The sequence below is a fragment of the Ambystoma mexicanum genome, chromosome 7q (assembly GCF_040938575.1).
Source record: "Ambystoma mexicanum isolate Mex_15411 chromosome 7q, UKY_AmexF1_1, whole genome shotgun sequence".
In the NCBI taxonomy this organism is placed as follows: domain Eukaryota; kingdom Metazoa; phylum Chordata; class Amphibia; order Caudata; family Ambystomatidae; genus Ambystoma; species Ambystoma mexicanum.
Window position 1 is genome coordinate 613,860,736 of NC_090941.1, and position 24,583 is coordinate 613,885,318.

Sequence of the window (24,583 nt, forward strand, 5' to 3'; positions counted from 1 at the left end):
AATCAGAATTCCATTTCTTACCATTTCTACTATAATGCGTAATACAGGATAATCTGGCAAAAATATAGCAAAACTGTTCATATTCTTATTAATATAAAGCAAACAAAATGTACCCTGGTAGACTTACATTGCCTACACCGAATGACCGCCTTCCCAGTTTTTTAAACACGTTACTGTGTAATTTGATGGTATTTACTTTTCCTTCATTGTTTGCAAATGTCTTTATAATCTGCTTTTAAATAAAAAATTAAATTGCGCGTTACACTTCGCACCTACCTTTCAAATTCTCTGCTGCAACCTCGCTCTCTTTTTAACTGCACACAAAGATGCCCGAAATAAGATTTAAGCCTCAAACAAGTGTGTTCAATTTCTCCACAGCAACGTTTTGTTCCCTTTTTACAGAACACGATCGATCGATAGTTTGTTATGTGAAATCTCGCATGATACATATTTTATGGCCTTTGCTCTAATTCTGCATTCATTTCCTCCATTCCGAGCGTGTAATTGGTTTCTTTTTTCTTCATTGCCACCACAAGCACTTTCATTTCCAGACCGAATACAGAGCACATTAGTAAAAGTAAGGTCAAACTATATACATAAATCTGTTTTCCGATTGCCGCACATCATGTGTTTTGTCACTTTTGAATCCTGCAGCCTTTAGTATACGATTTAATCGGATTTGCAGTGGGGTTTTTTTTTCGGTCCTTTTTCCGCTAGCAATTTTCCAACGGTCTAACATACCTAAACCATATATGGCAGATCAGAAGAAGGAGGCAGTCACTTGGAGGACTCTTCCAACATGTGTTTATTAAAGGATAAGTAAAAGGCATAACTTTCCCTATCACTATGGAGTATTCCCAACCAATTTTACAAAGGTGCTCATCAGTCATTAGTAAATGTTCAAAAGAATAAGTCTGCTGTCCGAAACTAATGCTAACTGACCCTACCACTATTCTAACAAACTAAGGTTAGGGGAATGACTCCCTTCTCCTGATGGGTACTTCGTGCACTTCTCTTCTTTAACCTTTTGAGTTTCTTGTTAATATTACATTTTCAAATATTCTCTTGTTACTTTCTGTACAAATTCCTGTAGTTCTCTGTGCAGACTTTTGGTTTTCCTCACCTCTTTAAGGATTACTTTGGTTGGCCTTTGTCCAATAGTTTGATTTGGGGTAATATGTTCTGGTTAATCATGGAAAGTGTTTTTTCCAATGTGTTTACAATTGGGCTTCAACCTTTCATGGCATAGTTTGTCTTGTATATCATTTATTCCTGAGGCGTCTCTGTCCTTTATTTGAGAATATCCTTTCTCTGTTACGTTCTCCCTCAATGTTCAGGATAACTTTCTTTGGCCTTCGTCGAATTCTTTGATTTAGGCAAATGTGTTCTGGGTTCCTGTGGAAAGTGTCCTTTACTATGTGTTTGTGTTCTATGCAATTATGCTTCAGCCTTTCTTGGCATCGTCCGTCTTGTATATAATTTATTCCTGAGGCTTCTCTGCCCTTCACTTTAGAATATTATTTCTCTGTTACGTTAACCTTAATGTTCTTTGAGTAACTGGGTGTTTTCCCCTCTTCATAGGATAGTGTGACCCATGTTCAATTGATCCCTCTCTGGACTATTTATGATCCTTCTTACATTGACACTGTTCACGTTCATCAAATTTAGTTTTACGATTTCGTCTTGTGTACGGAGACGAGTCTCCAAGCTTGTACAATGAGTCCTGCTCGGCCTTCCGGTCCTCCTGTTTTCCCCGATACCTCTCCTCTGCCGGGGTTACATCTCCAGGTCTGTACTGGCATGGGACCTTCTCCTTTATTTGGTTTCTCTTCCGACTCTCTTCCACCGGCATCTTCTGCATCGACGGGGGACCAGAGCATTTGCCAATTGCTGATCGGTACTTGTCAGCGTTGTTAGACAGGCAGCCTGCTAACCACGACATCCTTGTGGTCACACCACCATCACACTTCAGGATCAACTTGTCTCTGCCTCTCATTTACTGCACACGCTGATCTTCCAGTCTTTGGTTTCTGTGTTCAGAGCACTTATGAACATCGCGGGCTCTGCTGCGCTCTGCCTCCTTCAGCTCTTGCACTCCCTGACTCCGCTCACTCTCTGCTTCATTCCGCCTGCAATCTCTGTTCAACCTCCTCATCCCAGTAGTATGGAGATTTTTATTTAATGAGACACTGTCTTCCCGGTGATGGCATAACATATACTTCTATTCGGGACTTGAAACTACTTTGGATATTGGATAGTTCCATGTATGCCATCACATGAAATGGTTTAGGGTATTCCTCACAGGAATGGAAGTCCTTGTCCCCTAAGGGGGAGTCTCTCCCGTTGAGGCCCCACTTGGCTCTAACCCTAGTGAGGGTATTGCAGAGCAGGCACACCTCCGTAGCCTCGCAGGGGGTGGGGGGCTCCCCTTTCGGGCGAAGGGACACATTCCTTTGATTCATCACAGATACCAATTAAGTCTTTGAATTCATCAATGGTCCTCCTTCAACCATCCATGAATGGAAGAAACGTCTCAAGCGAACAAACAGCAGTAGAGTAGGTGATGACATTTTACCTCTTCTCCAGAAGCCATCATAGTGCATTAGAGCATGCGTAGAGAGGTGGTCTGGTGGTCACGTTCAGAGCCTTGTACAGGGGGCCGGAGGGGGTAAGAATGCAGACAGGTGAAATCAGCACTTGTCCATGAGGAAGCATTACAAAAAAACAGGGATAGCGTCATCGTGAGGGTTGGATGTTCAAAAACAAACTATGTGAGTGCAGCCGGAGACCTTATACCTGGCTCAATGGGACATATAAAATGAAAGTGTGTTGCCTATGAGGTCCATTTTGTTTGGCAAGTAATGGCCTGGGGCCCAAGTGAGAGGTCCCAGTAAAGCAAATGCCTTAACAAGGGCACTGGCAACCATTACCCGTGGGTATGCCCCTAACAAGAAGATTTTAGCTATTAACACACAGTATGATTTCTAGGGTGAAAATAGCTTTTAAATTAAGAAATGGCATGGTGGACGGTTCTCAAGTTAATAAAACGACAAAACAAAATGACTGCCACAGAACACTGAGGAGTGAACTAGTCCTAGTTCCTTCTCCATATCAATTGCAGCCATTGGCTCCCACACAGGAGTACAGAGCTTGCAGCCTGTGCCACAAAAAACTAGTGTAAGTACAGGTACTGGAGGAGAGGGGAGGTGGTGAGAGTGGAGGAGATGGAGGCGTGCTTTGAGGGAGTGTCGACAACCGGTGTCAGAGGCAGGTGTTAGCTGCTCGGAAGGAAAGATTGTAGCCTCCTACTGTTTGGGCAGCTCGGAAGGCAGGCAATACCATGTATTGATGCCCACCTTATGATCTCCCTGGTTGCCTGGGAGGCAGGGGGCAAGCAACTCCAGAGCTATAATCTCAAATAAACCCACACACAATCTGTTCCTTTGCCTTGCGATCAAGGTCACACATTGTGTCAGAGATCTGAGGTTTTTAGGGACTGTAATGAAAAAGGAATGGTAATAGATGGACCTATGTAGCAGATATTCACTTGGTGTTGTTGGATCAATGCACTCATTGTGGGGTACATTTACCCACCCAGCAGAATTCCCCTCCATCACCAATCTGCACTTCAGCAGTTACCAGCAAAATGGCTGTGCTGGCACTTTGAGCACCATCACCTTGCCTTAAAAATGGCATTTTGCAGTCACCAAAATAATGGCTGCGCTGCCTTTGCCAAGCACATATGGGGCAAGATGGAACCGGCAACACACCAAGAAAGGCTGCCAGTACGTTTCCTGATGTGCACCAAAGAAGAAGTTGAAAAGCAGCGCTGCTTTGCTGCTAGCTCAGAATTTCCCATTGAAAAAGGAAATATTTTACATTTAAAATGATGCCGACCTGATTTTTCATCTGTTCAACAATATACAGTTCTGATCCAGTAAAACCCAGCTATGCCCAGCCATATTCAAGTTGTGCTCTAGCAAAAGAAAGCATTTCTCACTGAATGACTGCCTGTGTCAGAAAGAAATCTATGAGATCACAAACAACTTTACTCCAAGCCGTATGGAAAAACGCTTGACATGTTACTACAAAATATCCCAGATAAACTCTTCAAAAGAAACCCTATATCTCTGTACATATGTCAGTTTCAAGGGATCTTTATTTGGACAGATGGCTGTGTATTATAAACATGACTGGGGCTTTGGAAAGATTCCGAAAATAAATGTAAGAAGGCCGCATTTGAAAGTGACATCCCAGCAGAATTAACGGTGTGTAAAAATGGTTGCTTTTGCAAACAAGAAAAATGCCCGTTTTAAAAGGGGAATGTTGAATAAGGCCCTGTCCCTGCCTAGAAATGTAAGGGGGGGGGGTTGCTTGAAATCTAATATAATGTTTTATTCCAACAACCTTGCTTTTTGGCTCAGGGAAAAAAAAGAATTGAATTTATTTGCTGTACTGGGGAACCGGCAAAACAGGGTTTCCTGCTTGGCTTCAAAGGACATTTGCATGCTGGAAACAGAAGTGGCCTTCCCCCAAAAAGAGCCACCCCCTTGGAAACTTTGAATGGACCAAGAGAAAGCATGTCACACGCTCGTCAGACTTTGTGTCTGGGCTTGAGCCGGTTACAATAGAGTTCCAGGACTCTTAGGTGTGAAATTGCAAATAACACCTCCCCTCAACTTCAACTGGGGGGCTTCAAAGCCAGCTCCAGAACAGCCTTGGAAGTTATGCCCTTATTTAAGAGACAATGCTAGCCATCTGGCTCAAAACATTATTGTATTAATAAATATGAATAAACTTTAAGACTTTTATCCCTGCTACTGGACCACGACGGAATGTAAATGTTTGACAGTTTAAATGCAATTTTGGTGGCTTTAAGTTAAGACGTGGTAGCCTTCACTAGCATGTTGGGGACTGAAATGGGCCCTGCTACCCGCTCCATCCAACTGAGGCATCGCTGTGCCGTGACCAGACCTTTGCCCAGCTGTCTTTGACAGGAGAGTCTGCCGCGGTGACCAGATCCTTGAGTCCAGAAACCTGATTGGCTGTCCCAAAACCCAAACTCAAGTGCCGATTGTCAGTATTTCCCCATCCCATAGCAACACATAGCATAACCTATATTGATGCCTTGTCTTTGTTCCACTCTCTAAGTAATCCCATCCATACCCTGATAACTTGTTTAAGATAGTCTGAATCCTCTGTGTATTCTGTTCCTTGATTTTCTAGTGTTAGCACAATTCTTTCACTCATTTCTGTCTTGCATAAGTCCTTAGTCATATTTTGAATAATTTAAATGAATTCCCACATAGAGGTGAACGCAGGGTGAAAAGGTTAACCTTGCAAATTAACCTTGGAGCGTACTGTGTCTTTCTTTAACAATCTAGCCATTAAATCTAGTTTAAGTGAAATGTGTCCTTTCCTTTTTAAACTCATTTTCTCTTTTAACTGCTTTATTTTCCCAAAACCGAATTTCCTTTCACCTTGAAAATCTCATCCAGTTTTTTAGCTAGAGTCCCTCTTTCACTTTCCTATTATCCCTGTGATGTGCATCTATCACCCAGCCCAAAAACCGCATTCTGAGTCTATCCATTTCACCCATTTTTCAAAACGTTTTTGACATTTAAACCCATGTAATTTAGCAAATGCTAATTCTGTGTGTGTGATTCTGGCTGCACTGTGTTGTCACTTCAAAGTGGATTTTTGAACTGTATGACATTTGTTGATACCTTGCCTTGTAGTTGCTAGTCTTATTACATCCCTGATACTGTGATAAATCAGATTTACCTCATTTATTCAACTGCACATTTAAATTAATTATTTACCAATTCCGAATGTCATTTATGCAATTGCAAAGGTTTTCAAACCCGATATTAATTCTGTTTGCTGCCTAGTATCCCTCACACCTTGCTGCTCCTTTCTATCCAATCAAAATTCGATTAACTGTGGTTTGAGGGAGCATTGCAAGGGAAATCTTAACGCGGGTGCTATCTACCCGAAAAGTTAAATTGCTCCTATTCATCTGTGCTTTGGATATGTTCTAGTAGAAGGTCAACCAAGTGTACTTCGGCTGTTTATATTGTAATTATCACTCCTTTGGTGATTGCTGCACAATATTAAAACTGATTTTCTTTGAATTTAAAATAAATAAATATTGTATTCCCACCAACCGGCCTGGTTCATGTTCCATTGTGACCCAGGGTATTTGTAAAAGGGGGTGTGAGATGGGTTGGGTGCCAGCTCAATCTGAATTCTAGGAAATAAATAAAAAAGGGCAATGGTCCTGGTCCGGTGTGTGACGTCTGATTAGAATCCTTATCATCTATCTTTATAGACTAAATTAAACATTGCAACCTTATTTATTTATTGGGTTTTTCTAATGTGCCAAGGTGCAAGGGGGGGCAGGGATGACAAAACGATTCTACTAGGCCTTGTGACATTCGGATCATGCAAGTGCAGTAAGCAGAACTGCAGGGGAGGGTGGGGAAGTGCCACATGGTTAAGAGAGTGCCAGGGGAGGCCAGGTGGACAGCGCCCAAAGCAATGAGAGTGCAGGGGCAGAAGGTTCACATGCTAAGTGAGAGGAACAGGGCTGCAAGGGCTTGGGTGCTTCAGGCCCAGCCAGGCTAGTGGAGGGGGTCGGTAGCCCAGAAGGGCAGTGCATGTGGGGGGTGGGTCAGAGCAGACCAAGTGCAGGGGTATACTGGTAAAGGAGGGCCTGGTACCCTGTAGGAATCTGAAGGAGCCAGGCAATCAGTTAAGAGGCTGAGGTGGAGAGGGAAGGAGGAAGACAAAAAGCCAGGTCTTGGGAAGCTTCCGGAATTTAGGGAGATCCGGCTCAAGTCTGAGAGGGGCAGGGTGGCCATTGCAGAGGGAGGCACCTGCAGAGGTGAGAGATCTACCCCCCAATCTCTGCTTAGAGTAGCGTCTGATCTGCAGAGAGTTGGAGCTAGAAGACCAAAGGGCTCTAGCAGGGAGGTATTTATGGAGAGAGATTTGGATGTAGCAGGATTCCAGGCCCCAGAAAGCCTTGTGGATGATGCAGAGGGTTTTGAACTTGATCCTCGCAGCAACCGGGAGACAGTGGAGCGATTTTAGGGCTGGAGAGATGAGTTCTGTGGGCTTGAGGCCAAGGATAAGTCATGCAGTCCTATTCTGGATTTGTTGAAGGGAACAAAAGGGAGGAGTTAGGTAGGTTGAGGAATAGGCTGTTGCAGTAGTCTGTGTAGGGGAGGACTGGCCGCGAGGCCCTCCTCACCTGCAGCCTTCTCCCCAGGTGAGGACCATGACTCGGTGGCCGTCCCCTCATGCCACCCGGGCCCAGGTGGAGGAGGGGTCACCCGCCGACGACATTGCCCACACATATCCGTTCCCTGCATATACCTAAATTCAGTTAGGCCTAGAAGCCATCTTGTTTAGCAAACATGGCGTGAGTTCAGCACACTGTAACGAGGCCCCCACCTTTGGAGGACCTTTCATGCATCTCTGCCGCCGCAGTAGCCCTGGTAGATCCGCTGCGAGCGCGTTCCCATGAGAAAGTCGGATATGAGCTAACCCGAGATGCTAACACTGTAACATTATTCTCGTCCACAATGTAATATCGCACCCTGCATGACCTGGTCCGCGAGGCCGGGGTGACGGGAAAAAAGCTGAAGCATCACTATCTGAAGAAAGTAGAAAATAATTCAAGTATTGGTATTAACGAACTACCTCGGTTTAAACAGATTCTGTAAACTGTGAATAAACCATAAAGATGTAACGTTACATGATACCACCCCAGGTCTGGACTAGTGCTGCTACAACCACAGAGAAAGATGTCGACCAAATGTATAGCCTTTATTTACTCATATATGTTTTCTTAATCACCTAAAGCAGCGAGCATCAATTTCTGTAGGCCATAACCTAGAACGACCTCGTGTAACGTTTAATGTACATAAAATAATCACATCATGTAGTAAATATAATGTTAGGTAACGAAAAGGTACTCGGACCGACGGTATTAAAGAAATGTGTAACGAAATGGAAATATATATGTGTGTTTAAATAACATCAAAATAAGGCGGAACGTTATAAAAGATCTGCATTCAAAAGTTAGCAACGCACGAGGAAAAAACCTTTGTGAGTATATGCAAGGCCATTCTCCCTCCCACCCTGCCAAGCCTGCCAGATAAGGAAGCTAAGGCCTGTGCCGCGCTCCCTCACCTCCCCCAACCAAGCTGGAGCCGCTTCAGAGAGTCAGAGGCCCCGGTACCGCACCCAAGGCCACAGCCCACCACCTGTGTTATTTACAGCACGGTAATAAACCCACGTTTTGAATCCACTGATCTACCAGCACCCTCTCGTAAAGTCCACAACCCTCCCCCTAGACCACCCCAAGAACGACCCCCATCACTGGGACAAGACACAGAGACCCATTTATATAATAACTTCTAACGCGGCAGACAGGCATGTACCAGTCGGCTCAGGCCCCAGAACTCAGCCCCTCGACCTAAAATACCGGTCAATAGGACACAGGTAAATCTCACCCTAACCGACAATCACCGGACCTCTCAAGAGGTGCATTCCTCATGCGTTGCGTTTATTGTATAAGACAAACTGCCGAGCGATTTATTGATGAACTTAGATGTCGTTTCTTGAATAACTGCAGTGTGCATGGCCTAGGGCAAACGAGTCAGGAGAGGTATTCATCTTTGTCACAGGCTGCCCCAGCATACCAACACCGCTCGGATGACCTCAAGCTGGCCTGCCAGGCCCAACCCAACCCACGAGGCTGACCAGTGACGTCCTCACGCCAAGACCAACCACGCTGCAGCAACACCTATAGTTAGTCGACGCCACCCAATCCCAATTAACTTGTGCCCCCTATAGTGTGTAGGTTCTGATGACGTTTTTTGTATTAGAAATACGCCTGTCTTTGCTATTGTCGGACAGAGCGCTCTCGGAGGTTGCAGAGTTCTTTGCATGCCCTATTCTTTGGATAAACTCCCACTTACGCTCACCCGCACTCTGTCTTGGTCTTATTCCCACTACGGGAGAGTCCCTTATTGTCTCTCATTGAGGGGAGGATCGTGCTGAAATTGGGGGCGCTTCCTTTCAGTGGTGACCCCGACGTGATATCTCCAAATTATTTTTCCTAACTCCTTTCTAACGACCCCCTTGTGGCACGAGAATCTCCGGTCGAGAAGGGATACGCACGGTGAGCCGGCTCCGGGAGGCTGCCCGCCAACGGCGACCGGCACAATAAGAAGTGCGCACTCAATGAGAAAGGGTACGGGATCCCGATTGGAAAAAAAATCCCCTTTGAGTGCCGCTCGCCGGAGCCAGGGGCTGACCGTTGAGTTACCGGTGACACCGCCTGGACGGACCCAGTTTCGGAGACTATCGGTTCAAGACGGGCACGTGAGTACTGAGTGCGAGCGATCGTAAAGGGGAAGGGAGGGGAAACTGTGAACAGGAGAACGGGGACAGGTAGAGGAGAAGAATAACGGGGGTCTACTAAAGACGGGTCTTGAAACTTTCTTTATCTTTTCTTTGCATATGGCCATTAGGAGTAAGAAATAAGTGAAGTGGTAGAAGTGACGGAAACCTAGCTCCGAAAGGGGGTGGAAGGCGGCGCCGCATAGTGCTATCTAAACTAGTACTGGGAATATATGAAGAAGTAAGAAATAAGTTATTGGTGTCTGGCAAAAGGAGACACCGGGAATATGTTTTAGTGATTGCTACTCTCTCTATTTCTTTTTTCCATTCCACGAGGCAGGGGAAGAAAGCGAAAAGGGTATAAGATAAATATACTTGTAGAAGAACTATAAAATAGGGAGCACATTTTGAGGAGTGGGGACTAAGTAGTGGTACGTACAGCCGTGAACATAGCAACCTTAGCAGAAAAACAGGGACAGCTGGCCAGGGAGGAAAGGGAGGAAATAAGACGAGGTGTGAGTGGAAAGGCATTGTGATGGGTGCGCGCACCGTGTGAGTGTTGGGGACGACCGGTTGACCGCGAGGTGGCGCCAGAGAGTGTTGACCATAACTAGTACTTGATCAGTTGCAAGCGGAATCACATGAGAGTGTATGGGAATGGGAAGGAGATGAGCTATGGTGAGTGTGAAAGGATTTGCGCAGTGAATAAACGTGGGTGATAATATTTGAGACGTCCGCTCTTGTCTGTGCCATAAAGGTATACATACACATATCTACACCTAACTAAAAGTAAAGAAGGTGGACACGGCTGTGTTAGTGATTTAGAGGATGGGGGCCGAAACTCCCTTGTCACATATTTGTAAGAGCTTACCGGGATACGCTGAACGAATAAATAAATATCACGATCAATGGGTAACAGAATTGAAGGGGGAGGGTCTGCCCCAGATTTGGCCCGAGGGAGGGTCTTTTGACAAAAGCGTTCTTGATATGGTACGAACATGCATTAGCCTCAAGTATAAGGGGAAACAATGGCAAAATAGGAAGGAGATATTAGACCTCTGGAGATTGTTTGAGGAGGTACCCCCACCCAAAGCTCCGGCACCAAATATTGATCTACCTTCCACCACAGATAATCCATTGATGATTCCAAGAGAGGAAAAGGAACAGCTAAGTACAGCACAACCTGCGGAGGTGATTAGTTTGTACCCGATATTACCTAAACCAGCCCCCGCAGCAGGATACAGCGACCCTACGTATGTGCCTCCCCCCACAACTGGTACACCACAAAGACCAACAGCCCCCCCGCCATACGAAAGCACCAGAGAGCGCGCCCAGGGAAGCACACAGAGAGTGGATATAGAGAAGCTAACGAGTGACTTAGAGTCGAGGCTTACTGTGGCAAGGGATGAACTCTCAAGAATAAAAGACATATGTGAGCGCACAGCGTGTGCCCCCACACAGTCAGGACGCACGTCTAGAGCGTCGAGCGAAGGTAGACAGATTGAGGAAGGATGGAAAAAGGGGGAAATACTGTTCAGGATTGAGGAAGAGCCGACACGAATAATAGAGGTAGGAGCAGTAGAAGGGAGCATTGGTGATGTATCACGAGAGAGAGGGATCAGAGAGGACTTGTTATGTGATGTCAGAGGAGGGTTGGATGACAGTGATAGGTTGAGTATGGCAGTGGGAGGGGAAAGCGAGGAAGTGGACGGTGCATGTTCACTAGGGACTATAGACGACGAATGGATGGGACGACTAAGAAATAGGGTGGGGAAGATGGCGTCATTGGAGTCAGCAGCGACTAAGGAAAGGGAGGGTGCAACTGCAAAAGGGAAGTTACAACTTCCATTGATACACAGAGGGGGGGGGAGACCAAACTATATACCATGGGCTCAGATGGATAAGGCTAATTTAATGAAATTATTGCCCCAGCTGTCAGGAGGGGCGAGCAAGTGGATATATGCATTTGAGAAACATACCGCCGGCATACCGTTGGCAGTAGGCGATGTGAAAAGCCTACTAGTAACCGCAGTAGGAGATCAAGCGGACAGAGTATGGGCTAAGGCTGGTTTCCCGGCCGTGACGTTAGATTGTGATCGTCATGATGGGGCTTCCTTTAATACAGTACGAGCAAGGGTGTGGGACGCGCTGCGGGAGACATTCCCAGATACCCCTGATTTACAGTCAGTAATGCAATGTACAATGAATGACGGGGAGGATGCTATGGATTACATTCTCCGGGTGCAGGAGATGTGGAGAGCGGAAACGGGCACGCCCTGGCACCAATCCACATCTCTATTTTATTTTATCATTAAGAGAGGGCTCCCAAAAGAGGTGCAGAAGGCACTCGATAAGATAGCGGGCGTTGAGGCGAAGGGGTGGCCAGAGATCCAAAGTATAATAGTGCACCATTGCAAAAGGATCAAAGAGAGAGAGAGGGAAGTAGCACAGAAAAGGTTGGCAGACGAGGCAAAGTTGGTACAATCAAAACTAGTGAAGGTTGCAGCAGCGGTAGCAGGACTCCCACTCATGAGGGAGGGAGACGAAGGAGAGGAGGGGCAAATAGCAATACAAGGAAGAATAGCAGCAAATTGGGCAGGACAAGGACAACGACAGTGGACTGAGCAGGAGCAGAACGGAGGTCCAACGTGGCAAGAGTGGGCCCCAAGAGGGGGAAGAGGTGGGTACCGGGGCCGAAGAGGAGGACAAGGGTATGGAGGAATGGGAGGTAATGGGTGGCAGGGTCCCAGAGGTCCACAGGGGAGCTGCTGGAACTGTGGGAGATGGGGGCACTACTCAAGAGAGTGCAGGAGCAGACAAAACAACGGGTTCCAGGAGACAGAACAGTACGGTCACCCCCACCCAGGAAGCCCCTACGGCCTCCCCATGGGACAATACCAACAACCAGAAAATGTAGGACAAAGAAGTAACGCACAACTACACGGACATCAGTACAGGACACAAAACCACCCACAGAATAATGACAGTATGCAATACACGCCAGGTAACACTTTCGCCACAGTAGCTAACGGAGCACCTGCTCCCGCACCTTACAGCGGGGTGTCAGTAGTTTCGGGGAACATTTTTGATCAGGGGGGGGCAATGAGACACCCCGCATAGGACAGCCCACAGAGAGCACTTGCGTGTCCAGTACTATCTACGACCCACAATGCATCAGAGGAACCATTGATAGGAGCGCAGATAGGAGACAAGCAGTTCATATTCATGGTGGATTCGGGAGCGGAGAAATCATGCATTAGAGAGGGCCGATTCCCGTTATCTAATAGAACGTTAGAGACGCAGGGGTTCTCTGGGGCTGTAATTGAAGTTCCTTACACAGAAGCATTGGATGTGACAGTGGGGGGTAAAACAGTGAAAGCACCCTTACTGTACTATGAACACTCTCCCATTAATTTGCTGGGGAGAGATCTCTTAAGCAAACTAAATATGACAATATCATTCACAGGGAGCGGTATCGTATGTTCGACGCCAGGCATATGCCCCCTCCGCATATTAGCAGTAATACACGGCCACACAATCATGCAAGAGATCAGAGGGTTACCAAGAAACGAGGAGATGTTTGTTGAGGGCATGAGAACATTGGCTCTCATAGTACCAGAACTAAAAAGGATGGATTGGAGGATTCCAGCCGAATTCCTCTTCCGCCCCATAGCAAGCCCCGACACTGCTCTCGGGTCAGTGATATCGTTGGATTTACACGCAGTACACGTGTCAGCAAACAGAATATGTGTGATTGGCGTTGACATGGAAGGATGTGAGTGGCGGACAGTACTGTGTACAAATGCAAATATCCCACTGAGGGAGCTCTCGGACGAGGAGCTATTTTCAGACACTGAGACAGATGGCGAAATAGTGATGGAACTAGCAATGCCGTGTGACATTGTAATTACAGCCAGAAAAACTCAAGTTGAATTAATGGCAGTAGTAGGAGCACCACATGCATTTTTTGATGACGACATGAGGTTAGTACCCACTAACATATGGACAAATGGCCCCCATGACGTGGGGTTATTACATGGGGTTCAGCCTGTGGTAATAAAACTGAAACCGGGAGCAATTATACCCCGGGTAAAACAATATCCGTTGTCACGCGAAGCAGAAGAAGGGATCAGAGAGACACTAGATGCACTGCTAGCACAAGGAATAATAGTGCCCTCAAACTCCCCATGCAACACATGCATTTATCCGATTAAAAAGGCAAAGGGAGGTTCATGGAGGATGATACAGGATTTACGCCCACTCAATGATGTGATTCAGAAGGAGTTCCCTTTAGTGCCGAACCCATCAACAATACTGTGCAACATTCCGAAAACGGCATCCCACTTCACAGTTATTGACTTAAAAAATGCATTTTTCTCGATTCCCTTAGCAGAGGAGAGCAGGTACTTAACTGCGTTTACACTAGGGGGGAGGAGGTTCGAACACTGCTGACTACCACAAGGATATTGCGAGAGCCCAAGCATATTCAACAGGGTACTACATGAAGATCTGGGGAATTTGTCTGTAGAAAGCACAGTGATTCAGTACGTTGATGATTTATTGATCTGTTCACAAACTGAGGAAGAGTGTAGAAAGGACTCAATAACACTCCTGACATTATTGGCCAATAAAGGGTACAAGGTGGACAAGGGGAAGTTACAATACTGTCTGACAGAGGTCCTATACTTGGGACAGCTGATATCAAAGGATGGCAAGCGGATCATACCAGACAGGGCACAGGCGATTAGAGCAGTTGGGGAGCCCAAAACAGTAAAAGAGATGCAGAAATTTCTGGGTATGTGCAACTATTGCCGAGCATGGATATTGGATTATGCAGCATACACGAGGCCCTTGTTACAGGCACTAAAAGAGGCACAGCAGGAAAACAAACACATAGAATGGACAGAAGAGATGAACACAGCATTTGACTCACTAAAAGAGCTGATATCAAGCGCTCCAGTACTGGCAAATCCAGATTATGGGCGCGAATTCTTCTTATTTTCACACTGCAAAGGAACACTGATGACAGCAGTATTGACACAAAAGACATCGTTAGGGCACAAACCACTGGCTTACTATAGTGGCACCCTAGACGCAGTAATGCAAGGTCATTTCGCGTGCGAGCAATCTCTAGCTGCAGCCGCGTTCGCGATTGAGAAAAGTGCCACGATAGTGATGGGCTGTCCTGTGACACTGTTTGTGGAACACTCACTCTTTGCAATATTAGAGCGATCAAAGAGCACATTGACAACACAACGCGCCACTGCATATGAAATAATACTGTCCAGCGCAAACATCCACATAGTAAGATGTAAAACAGTGAACCCAGCCACATTCATCACAGAGGCGTGCACCGTAGAGGACATGCAAAACCACAACTGCGCTACGTTCACAGGTGACGAAGGTCAGGATCAAGTGATTTTTGAGAATGCCCTGAACGAGGGAGAGGTGTATTTCGTGGACGGGTCAGCATCAATAGATATGGAGACAGGAGAGAAACACGTGGGTATGGCAGTTGTACGATTAGAGGAAGATGAATACGAGACACTAGTGCAACACCGCCTCCCATCCCACTATTCAGCCCAAGCAGCAGAGCTAATTGCGCTAATAGAAGCATTGCATGCCGCCAAGGGGTGCGCAGTGACAATATATACCGACTCAGCATATATGACAACGACAGTACACGGCGGGTTGGCACGGTGGGGGCGGAGAGGGTTCCGACGAGCAGATGGAACACCAGTTCAGCATGCAGAACTATTGAAAGAACTGATTGAGGCTCTGCAAGACCCCACGGCAGTGGCCATTGTAAAATGCCAAGCCCACACCACAAATACAGATTTTATATCTTTGGGGAACGCGGCAGCAGACACCGCTGCCAAAGAAGCTTCGTATTTACAGAAAGGTGTAGTAGGAGAGTACATGTTGCACCACACAGCAAGCCAAGAGGTCCCCACAGGATACAACATGATGCCCACACAAGAAATAATAGAGCTGCAAGAGGGAGCTAGTGCAGAAGAAAAATTGCTGTGGACTAAAAGGGGATGCAGCAAATCGCCGACTGATTTGTTGTGGCGACAAAAAAGTTCGGGAAAAGCGGTAATGCCAGTCACATTGTTAGAAATAGCATTTCAACAACTACACTTTCCCGCACATAACGCAAAGCAACACATAATGGCAGAGATACAAGAAGATTGGTTTGCACCTTGCCTCCATGAACACGTCACAAGACTGGCTTTAGAATGCACGACATGTCAGATTTACAACTCAGGTATGACATTGCGCACACTAAGAGGAACGATACCCAAACCAAATGGCCCATTCAGAGAGCTCCACATTGATTATGTAGACATGGGAGAAAGATGTAACGGGGCTCGCTACATGATTGTGGTTGTATGTCCCTTTTCGAGATGGGTGGAGGCAGGCCCCTGTGCGCGCCCTGATGCGAAGGGCGCCGCGAAGTTCCTAGTGCGGGAAGTGTTCCCGCGCTGGGGGATTTGCGAAGTTATTCGCTCAGATAACGGCACGCATTTTGTTAATGAACTATTCAAGGAAGTGACTACCCTATTGGGAATAAAGCACAAATTATGTTCGATTTATCATCCTCAAAGTAATGGCGTAGTGGAAAAGATGAACGGTCTGTTAAAAAGCAGATTGTCAAAACTGTGTTTTTCCCTTAAAAAGACCTGGATGTACTGCCTGCCTTTGGCCTTGTTCGAGTTACGAAATCAGCCAAGTAAAGACCACCACTTGTCCCCGCATGAGATCGTCACGGGAAGGAGAATGCACACAGCGCATTCACCTCTCCGTGAACGTTCTGATGCACACAGAAGTGCAGCGATATTAGGAGAGGAGTTCACAGAGTACTTGAGAAAACTGACACGGGCAGCGCGCGTAATTGCAAAGCAACTAGCTCCCCCCTCTATAAGGGAGGAGGGGAACACAACAGAAACAGAGACAATGCCTGAAAAACCATTACAACTAATGCCTGGTGACCTTATATATGTCCGAAGTTTTGTGCGAAGGTGGAATGCACCACGTTTCCATGGCCCTTATGAGGTAGTGTTTTGCACACCTACAGCAGTAAAGGTAAAGGGCCTACGATACTGGGTGCATTTGACAGACGTACGCAGAGCTTATAGCGCCGTGGAAGGAGAGGTACAGGACGAGGCACAGACAACTGCGGACAATGAAGTTGTGCAGAATGGATGATGGGAATTTTTGTGTGCATTAAGTGATGAACACTGAACGCGAATGGCGCACGACATGTGTACTGAAATAAACCTGTGTATATACATATATATATAATTTTTTACAACTTTTAAAGGTTTTTTTGGTCCTTTTGGGGTTTTGGAGAAGTTTTTTTTTTCTCTTTCTTTTTTTCTCTCTCTCTCTCTCTCTCTCTCTCTCTCGACTTTTCTCTTTATGTATGAAATAATGTACTGATAGTAATATTTGTAAAGTTACCTTGTCTGTGGACATACCCCCTCCCTCACCCACTCCCATACTTTGCCGAAAAATTTCACAACGTTCTAAATGTTTACATGCTTGTACTTAATGCACTTTTATGTCTCAAACAGGATTTACTATGGCATCGAATGGGCAGCCTGCAACTAATAGATTTGTTAGATTTAGAGAAATGTTAGTAGATAGATTGACATATTCATATGAATGCGGTTTATCAATGTGTGTTATTGTGTTCTTCATCTCAATATTTTGCCTAATGACACATTGGGTCATAGCGTTCATCTCTACTGAGATGAACGAGGGGGGAGGGGGGAGTAACACCACCCTTGCCCCTGGCACGAATTCAATTACAAATATGAATATTAAAGAAGGTGATTTTTTGATCTGGGATGGATCCCGCCTTGTATGGGGCTACTACACTGCACCACCCACTGCTGCCCTGTCACGATCAAAAGATAAAGATATGGAAAATGACACAATGTCCCTACCTGAAATATATAACAGCCCCACTACCCTTCCCGCCCCGATACAAAACAGCGATTTGTTGTTTATTGAGGAAAATGGAAAAGTAATTACAATGACAGAACACAAGTCCCTATATGAAGAATTGGAAAAGGGGGGAGGGAATGAGAAAGGGGGGCCTATTCTTTCACCTATCGAAACTATAAGGTATAGGAGGGGGGAGAGAAGTAGGCGAAGAAGAGAGACAAGCAGGAGGGGGTATGATGAGTATTATGGGTTAGGATTAGACAAGATGGAAGACCCACGACACCCCCACCAAGCAAATAAATGGTATGCAGATATGAGTACAACAGCTAAACAGACAACTAATGAAAGCTGCTATGTCTGTTCGCTCATCCCCCATGCATCAGGTACACCCAAAGTGTTGTTGCCAAGAGAATTGCCCATTGTGGATGCCCAATGTCTCCTTCATCTCACACTGTGTAGAATAAAGAACACCTTTCAAGCACACGATGTCTCTTTCAAAATAATACAGGACAACAAAACGTGCTATTCAAAAGCGTCTGGAGTGGTCTGTCCTAAAGAACCTTTCTTTGCAATACAAGGGACGCTGTTTTCAGAAAACAAATGGAGAGATGAAGAAGTACTGTGCAAAGCGGAAGCACTGAGAGGTGTCCAACCAGACAAGCTGCGATGGATGGAAAAAACGTGCTTACCAATATGGAAAGAACACATCTCTAAACTAACATGGGTAACAGCGATGGAGAAACCCTTCAAGCTACAAAGTGAAATACAAAACGAACTATGTTTCAAGTGAGAAGGAAAAGTGGCAATGGGAACGAACAAAAACTGTAACAAAACTCTCACCATCCCAGACATGAAAAAAGGAACAGCAGCACTAATGGACACATACTGGGTATGCGGGAATCAGGCCTACTTGCACCTTCCCCAGGCATGGAGTGGCAGCTGCTCAATGGCCACTTTGCATTCGGCCCTAATGGTGATTCCAGAAAGCCACGTCGACGAAAATAAAAGGACGCAAGGAAACATGAACAAGGACGAGACGTCTCCCACTGCAGAAGCACACCTCTATGTCCTGTCCTCCGGAGGGAAAGAAGAGGAGCTATCACGGAACAAGCGAGCATCAAACTACATATCACAAGCGTCATCCGATTTATTGGCACAGATCCCAGACAAGTATCGCCTGTTCAGCTCCGTGGAAACATTTTTTGCCTCACTGGTTTCAAGTGTACAAGCAAGAGCAAATGCAAAATGGCTTCAGATCACACGGTGGGAACTGATTCAGCTGGCCAATGACACTGAAGAAGGGTTCAACATAATAAAGGTGGAACTACGAGCTCTGCGACTAATGACCATGCAGAACAGGTATGTTCTGGACCTGCTAACAGCAATCGATGGAGGTGTTTGCCGAAAAATAGGAAGTGCGTGCTGCACGTTCGTACCTTCTGAAGACGCAGAAAATGGGTCCCTGTCCCACGTCATTGAAGCAGTCCATAACCTGGGAGAGAAAATGAAGCTGGAAGGTGGGGCTCAAGACAGCTCATGGTTCGACAATATCTTCTCCTGGGTTCCCTCCTGGCTTGGAATGACGATGAAATTATTGATACCAGTTGCGGTGGTCCTCCTTGTGGTGTTCTGCCTGTGCCAGGTGGGCCTTCGATGTTGTGCTAACGCAGTCCCTAACGGTGCGATGATGATGGTGACAATGGGCAACTCTGGTGGTACAATTAAGGCGACACAAGAAGTACATGTACAGACAGGACCAGATAACACTCCCAGATACCAGTTAGTGCCTATGTGCCGTGATAAGTACATAGTAGATAAACTATGGCACACCACTATCAAAGAACCCCGAGATGTGGAACTGGAATGGTATGAGGAGGTCTGGGTAGACTTGGAAGGGACGGGTGACTGTATATATTTAACATGTACCCCAGATGAGTATGCTAGAAGAGGTGAGAACTTGAGGGGGGTATGCAGAGCCTGGATGCCTAGAAAAGGAACACCTGCATGGGATGACGCAGTGATAGAGGAGCAAGAATGTAGAAGATTAGAAGAGCTAAAGAATTCGTTACTTTAGTAACGAAAGGGGGGAAATGTAGGGGAGGACTGGCCGCGAGGCCCTCCTCACCTGCAGCCTTCTCCCCAGGTGAGGACCATGACTCGGTGGCCGTCCCCTCATGCCACCCGGGCCCAGGTGGAGGAGGGGTCACCCGCCGACGACATTGCCCACACATATCCGTTCCCTGCATATACCTAAATTCAGTTAGGCCTAGAAGCCATCTTGTTTAGCAAACATGGCGTGAGTTCAGCACACTGTAACGAGGCCCCCACCTTTGGAGGACCTTTCATGCATCTCTGCCGCCGCAGTAGCCCTGGTAGATCCGCTGCGAGCGCGTTCCCATGAGAAAGTCGGATATGAGCTAACCCGAGATGCTAACACTGTAACATTATTCTCGTCCACAATGTAATATCGCACCCTGCATGACCTGGTCCGCGAGGCCGGGGTGACGGGAAAAAAGCTGAAGCATCACTATCTGAAGAAAGTAGAAAATAATTCAAGTATTGGTATTAACGAACTACCTCGGTTTAAACAGATTCTGTAAACTGTGAATAAACCATAAAGATGTAACGTTACATGATACCACCCCAGGTCTGGACTAGTGCTGCTACAACCACAGAGAAAGATGTCGACCAAATGTATAGCCTTTATTTACTCATATATGTTTTCTTAATCACCTAAAGCAGCGAGCATCAATTTCTGTAGGCCATAACCTAGAACGACCTCGTGTAACGTTTAATGTACATAAAATAATCACATCATGTAGTAAATATAATGTTAGGTAACGAAAAGGTACTCGGACCGACGGTATTAAAGAAATGTGTAACGAAATGGAAATATATATGTGTGTTTAAATAACATCAAAATAAGGCGGAACGTTATAAAAGATCTGCATTCAAAAGTTAGCAACGCACGAGGAAAAAACCTTTGTGAGTATATGCAAGGCCATTCTCCCTCCCACCCTGCCAAGCCTGCCAGATAAGGAAGCTAAGGCCTGTGCCGCGCTCCCTCACCTCCCCCAACCAAGCTGGAGCCGCTTCAGAGAGTCAGAGGCCCCGGTACCGCACCCAAGGCCACAGCCCACCACCTGTGTTATTTACAGCACGGTAATAAACCCACGTTTTGAATCCACTGATCTACCAGCACCCTCTCGTAAAGTCCACAACCCTCCCCCTAGACCACCCCAAGAACGACCCCCATCACTGGGACAAGACACAGAGACCCATTTATATAATAACTTCTAACGCGGCAGACAGGCATGTACCAGTCGGCTCAGGCCCCAGAACTCAGCCCCTCGACCTAAAATACCGGTCAATAGGACACAGGTAAATCTCACCCTAACCGACAATCACCGGACCTCTCAAGAGGTGCATTCCTCATGCGTTGCGTTTATTGTATAAGACAAACTGCCGAGCGATTTATTGATGAACTTAGATGTCGTTTCTTGAATAACTGCAGTGTGCATGGCCTAGGGCAAACGAGTCAGGAGAGGTATTCATCTTTGTCACAGGCTGCCCCAGCATACCAACACCGCTCGGATGACCTCAAGCTGGCCTGCCAGGCCCAACCCAACCCACGAGGCTGACCAGTGACGTCCTCACGCCAAGACCAACCACGCTGCAGCAACACCTATAGTTAGTCGACGCCACCCAATCCCAATTAACTTGTGCCCCCTATAGTGTGTAGGTTCTGATGACGTTTTTTGTATTAGAAATACGCCTGTCTTTGCTATTGTCGGACAGAGCGCTCTCGGAGGTTGCAGAGTTCTTTGCATGCCCTATTCTTTGGATAAACTCCCACTTACGCTCACCCGCACTCTGTCTTGGTCTTATTCCCACTACGGGAGAGTCCCTTATTGTCTCTCATTGAGGGGAGGATCGTGCTGAAATTGGGGGCGCTTCCTTTCATCTGCCTGGAGAGGACCTGGAGACATTGAGTTTCTGGGGGAAGGTAGGGGAAGGTGAGGAAAGGGAGAATGTCTCTGAGGATGTGCCGGTGAAAGTGGGGCTTCAAGGCAAGGTCTGTAATGTGAGGAGAGAGGAGTCGAAGATGACTCCAAGGATTTTTGTCTTACAGGAGAGTGGGGCAGCGGCGGCTGGTTGTTTAGGGCGGGGGGACACCACCCCCCCCTGCAGTCTGAGGCATTCATAACAGTCAAACAGTGCACAACAAAATAGTCAGCAGAAGCATGCATGCGCTGGTGTAATAGTTTATAAATATTAAATAAATAATTCTGCCGGCCTGACCTGCTACAGGCCCATCTTGAGCATGGGACAGGGGCGCGCCCCATTTCACGCAAGTTTTCTCTGTGATCTGTGCGGACCCTGAAGAGCGCTGCGCAGATTGAGTAAATTAAACTGCTTTGTTTCAGTTAAGTGGCTCGCGGGGCGCCAGTATGATACCAAGCGCAAACAGCGTAGTTTCGTTGTATTCTTCTTTGGGACTGTGTCAATCACAGATGCATTAAATTTCATTGGCTGTATGAAATGTAACATGTACGGAGGTGGGCGGGCCTATTGGGACTGCCGGCAAGTGCAGGGGATATGGAGCAACAGTCTACCTGTGAGCTTGTGGTGTGGTCAGCCATACCAGAGAGGAACCACGCAACTGAACAACTGAACCCAGCCTCCAGAGGTAGGTCGTTTAGTGCCAGTTTACAACTAAGATTCTGCCTCAGTCTGCTTTCCTAGGCTCCTCTCTCACTGTGTTTAGTCAAGGCCCTCCTCCCCCGGCACAGACCCTCGCTCTCCAGATCTGAGGCCTAAAGCTTGGGCACACCGTTTAGTTTGGTGTCTCAACGTGGCGTCCTTCACACTTGTGCTGATAACCCCCAGCTGTGGGAGGCCATTCAAGCATACCACAGCACCAGCAGTCTCGGCAGCCCAGCTGAAAGCAAAGCATGGCTGGTGGCCTGTGCCTGCCCCAGCAATAAAAGTGAGGAGGCAGGGGCGAAGAGTGAAGGTGCAAAGAGAGGGAAGTGAGGAAAAGAAAGAGGGCAAATATGACAAAGATACAGAGCAAAAGTGCTACATGAGTTGAAAGGAAAGAGGCGATGGAAAACGGGAGAGATATACAGGAGCAGGAGGGGAGAAAATACAAGACAGTGAGTACATCGATAGGGATGTTAGGATTATAATGTATCATAGTGCGGTTGAAGGCAGCCTCTGGCGCTTTGTACTACGGCCACTACCTGAAGTGGGCGCTGAATTCCATTTTTTTATTGCACACCAAATTTTTAAATATGTTTCAAGTATGTCCAGAGGGACAGTAATAAAAACATCCCTACCACGACGTAATTTTCATTTGGCAGAACTGAACCGTCTCATTTTCAAAGAGAGAAAAAAGCAGCAGCCTGTACATTTTCCATTTTTTCCCCCAAACAATTCCAACCTCAGCTGCACCCGACTTTGGTAGAAGGGGGAGGGCTGTACATCAGAGACGGCTCGTGAGCTTGATGAAGACGCTGGTGGAAAAGTAAAAGGAGCAGGAACGATAGTGAGCTCAAGCAATGGATAGAAGATCAAAGAGAGGATCGTGTATGTGCGAGAGAGAAGTGTGTGAAGGGAGAAATAGAAGCAGGAGGTGAGTGAGAAAGTCAGAGAAAGGAGACAGAAGGAAAAGGAAGAAGAATCAAAGCAGCATCGCGACATACAGACCTAAGATGGGCAGTGCGCCTTATGAAGGATGGCACAGGCCGGGGGTGAAAGGCTGACCTACCCGCAGTAAATGTTTAACATTTTTACACCGTAATGCGTGTGACGTTTCCACTGGGAAATTACTTATTTCTGGTCTTGCAACAAGCAGTTTCTATAATAGGACTGCAAATAGGGTTTGATCTACACATTCTAGGTACTATTTACAGCACTAAATCAAAACCCAGGAAGCAACAGGCGCAGCACTGTTCACCGAACCCACCCCCAGAGGACTGGCACGCCTTTTCCAATGCACAGATATGCGAAAGCAGCAGGCTCGCCTCCTGCAGGGTAATTCTTATTTCACATCTATCCCAAGGGGTCCCGCTGCACAATTCCCAGGGCAGGCTGCACAGTTATAGGAGAATTTAAAAGGCAGTAATCCCATCTGTCATATGTCAGTGAATGATTGAACAGTTGAGATGATCAATTCTTATATCCTCACACGTGCCACATTGGAGTAATTAACCAAACCTGTTTTTTTTATTTTTCTCCAGGGACACTAATATTAAACTCATTTTTAACAAGGTGCACACACTACTTGTGCTCTCATGCAGACGAGTTGGAAAGCATGTAAACAAAGTAATATGTTCAATAAACTCTGATCATTATATGGTAATGACACGTATTCAAAGCAAGTCAATATTGGTGAACTAAGATTTTGGACCCATGAAGGATACTGGCATGTCTTGGATACATCAGAGGTAGGGAAGAGTTGCTTTCAGATATGCAAAGGACCAACGGTCTCAAGCGTACAGACTCAGGCCTTGCATTGTAGTTGAGTAGCATACTAAAGGCATATTGCAAATCCTGGAAGATTCATGGTGGTGGATGAGTGAAAACATGCATACTTTACTGCATCATGAACCTTCAATAGGAGCACCACACTTCCACAACATAGTATTTGAGATTCATAGAGGCTAATAAAAGCAATCTTCAGGCAGGAACAGTGCAGTAGCAATAGGGTGATGCATATGTATGCGTTAGCGTAAAGGTTATTGCTTTGAAATAAAACATTGCACTTGAACACATCAGAGTGTTTTACCAACTAAAACCTGATGCTTTTTAGCCAATTATTGTGTGAAATTGTGCAGCAAACCCAAATTGCACCGTTTGGAACCCATATTTCCAAACTATTCTCGGAGTGACCCCCACCCTTGAAACTCCTTTAAAGGACTCAAGTTTGCTTGTTGCGCTCTCACAAATTCAGCCTCCACCACCTTTAAAAGGTTACCAGCCGCCACTGGAGTGGGGGAGGGGTCCCATGGAGGGAGGCCAGAGCGTAGGAGTCAAGAAGGGAGCTGCAGTCCAAATGAGAAGGATCTCAGTCTTAGTGGCATTAATGCAGAGATCGTTAGCAGTGCAGGTTGCCTTAATAGCAGACAGACAATCAGGAATGAGAGAGGAAGAGGAGGAAGCTTGAAGGAGAGTTGCGTGTTGTCCGCATAACACTGGAAGTTAGGAGAGA

The 24,583-nt window shown here is 46.4% G+C and overlaps 1 protein-coding gene across 6 annotated transcripts in view; it reads right to left on the bottom strand.

Annotated features, from left to right (window-relative positions):
- NBEA (neurobeachin) overlaps positions 1 to 24,583 on the bottom strand; it is a 2,584,133-nt gene that overhangs the window by 1,201,025 nt on the left and 1,358,525 nt on the right. The gene's annotated exons all lie outside the window — the stretch shown is intronic.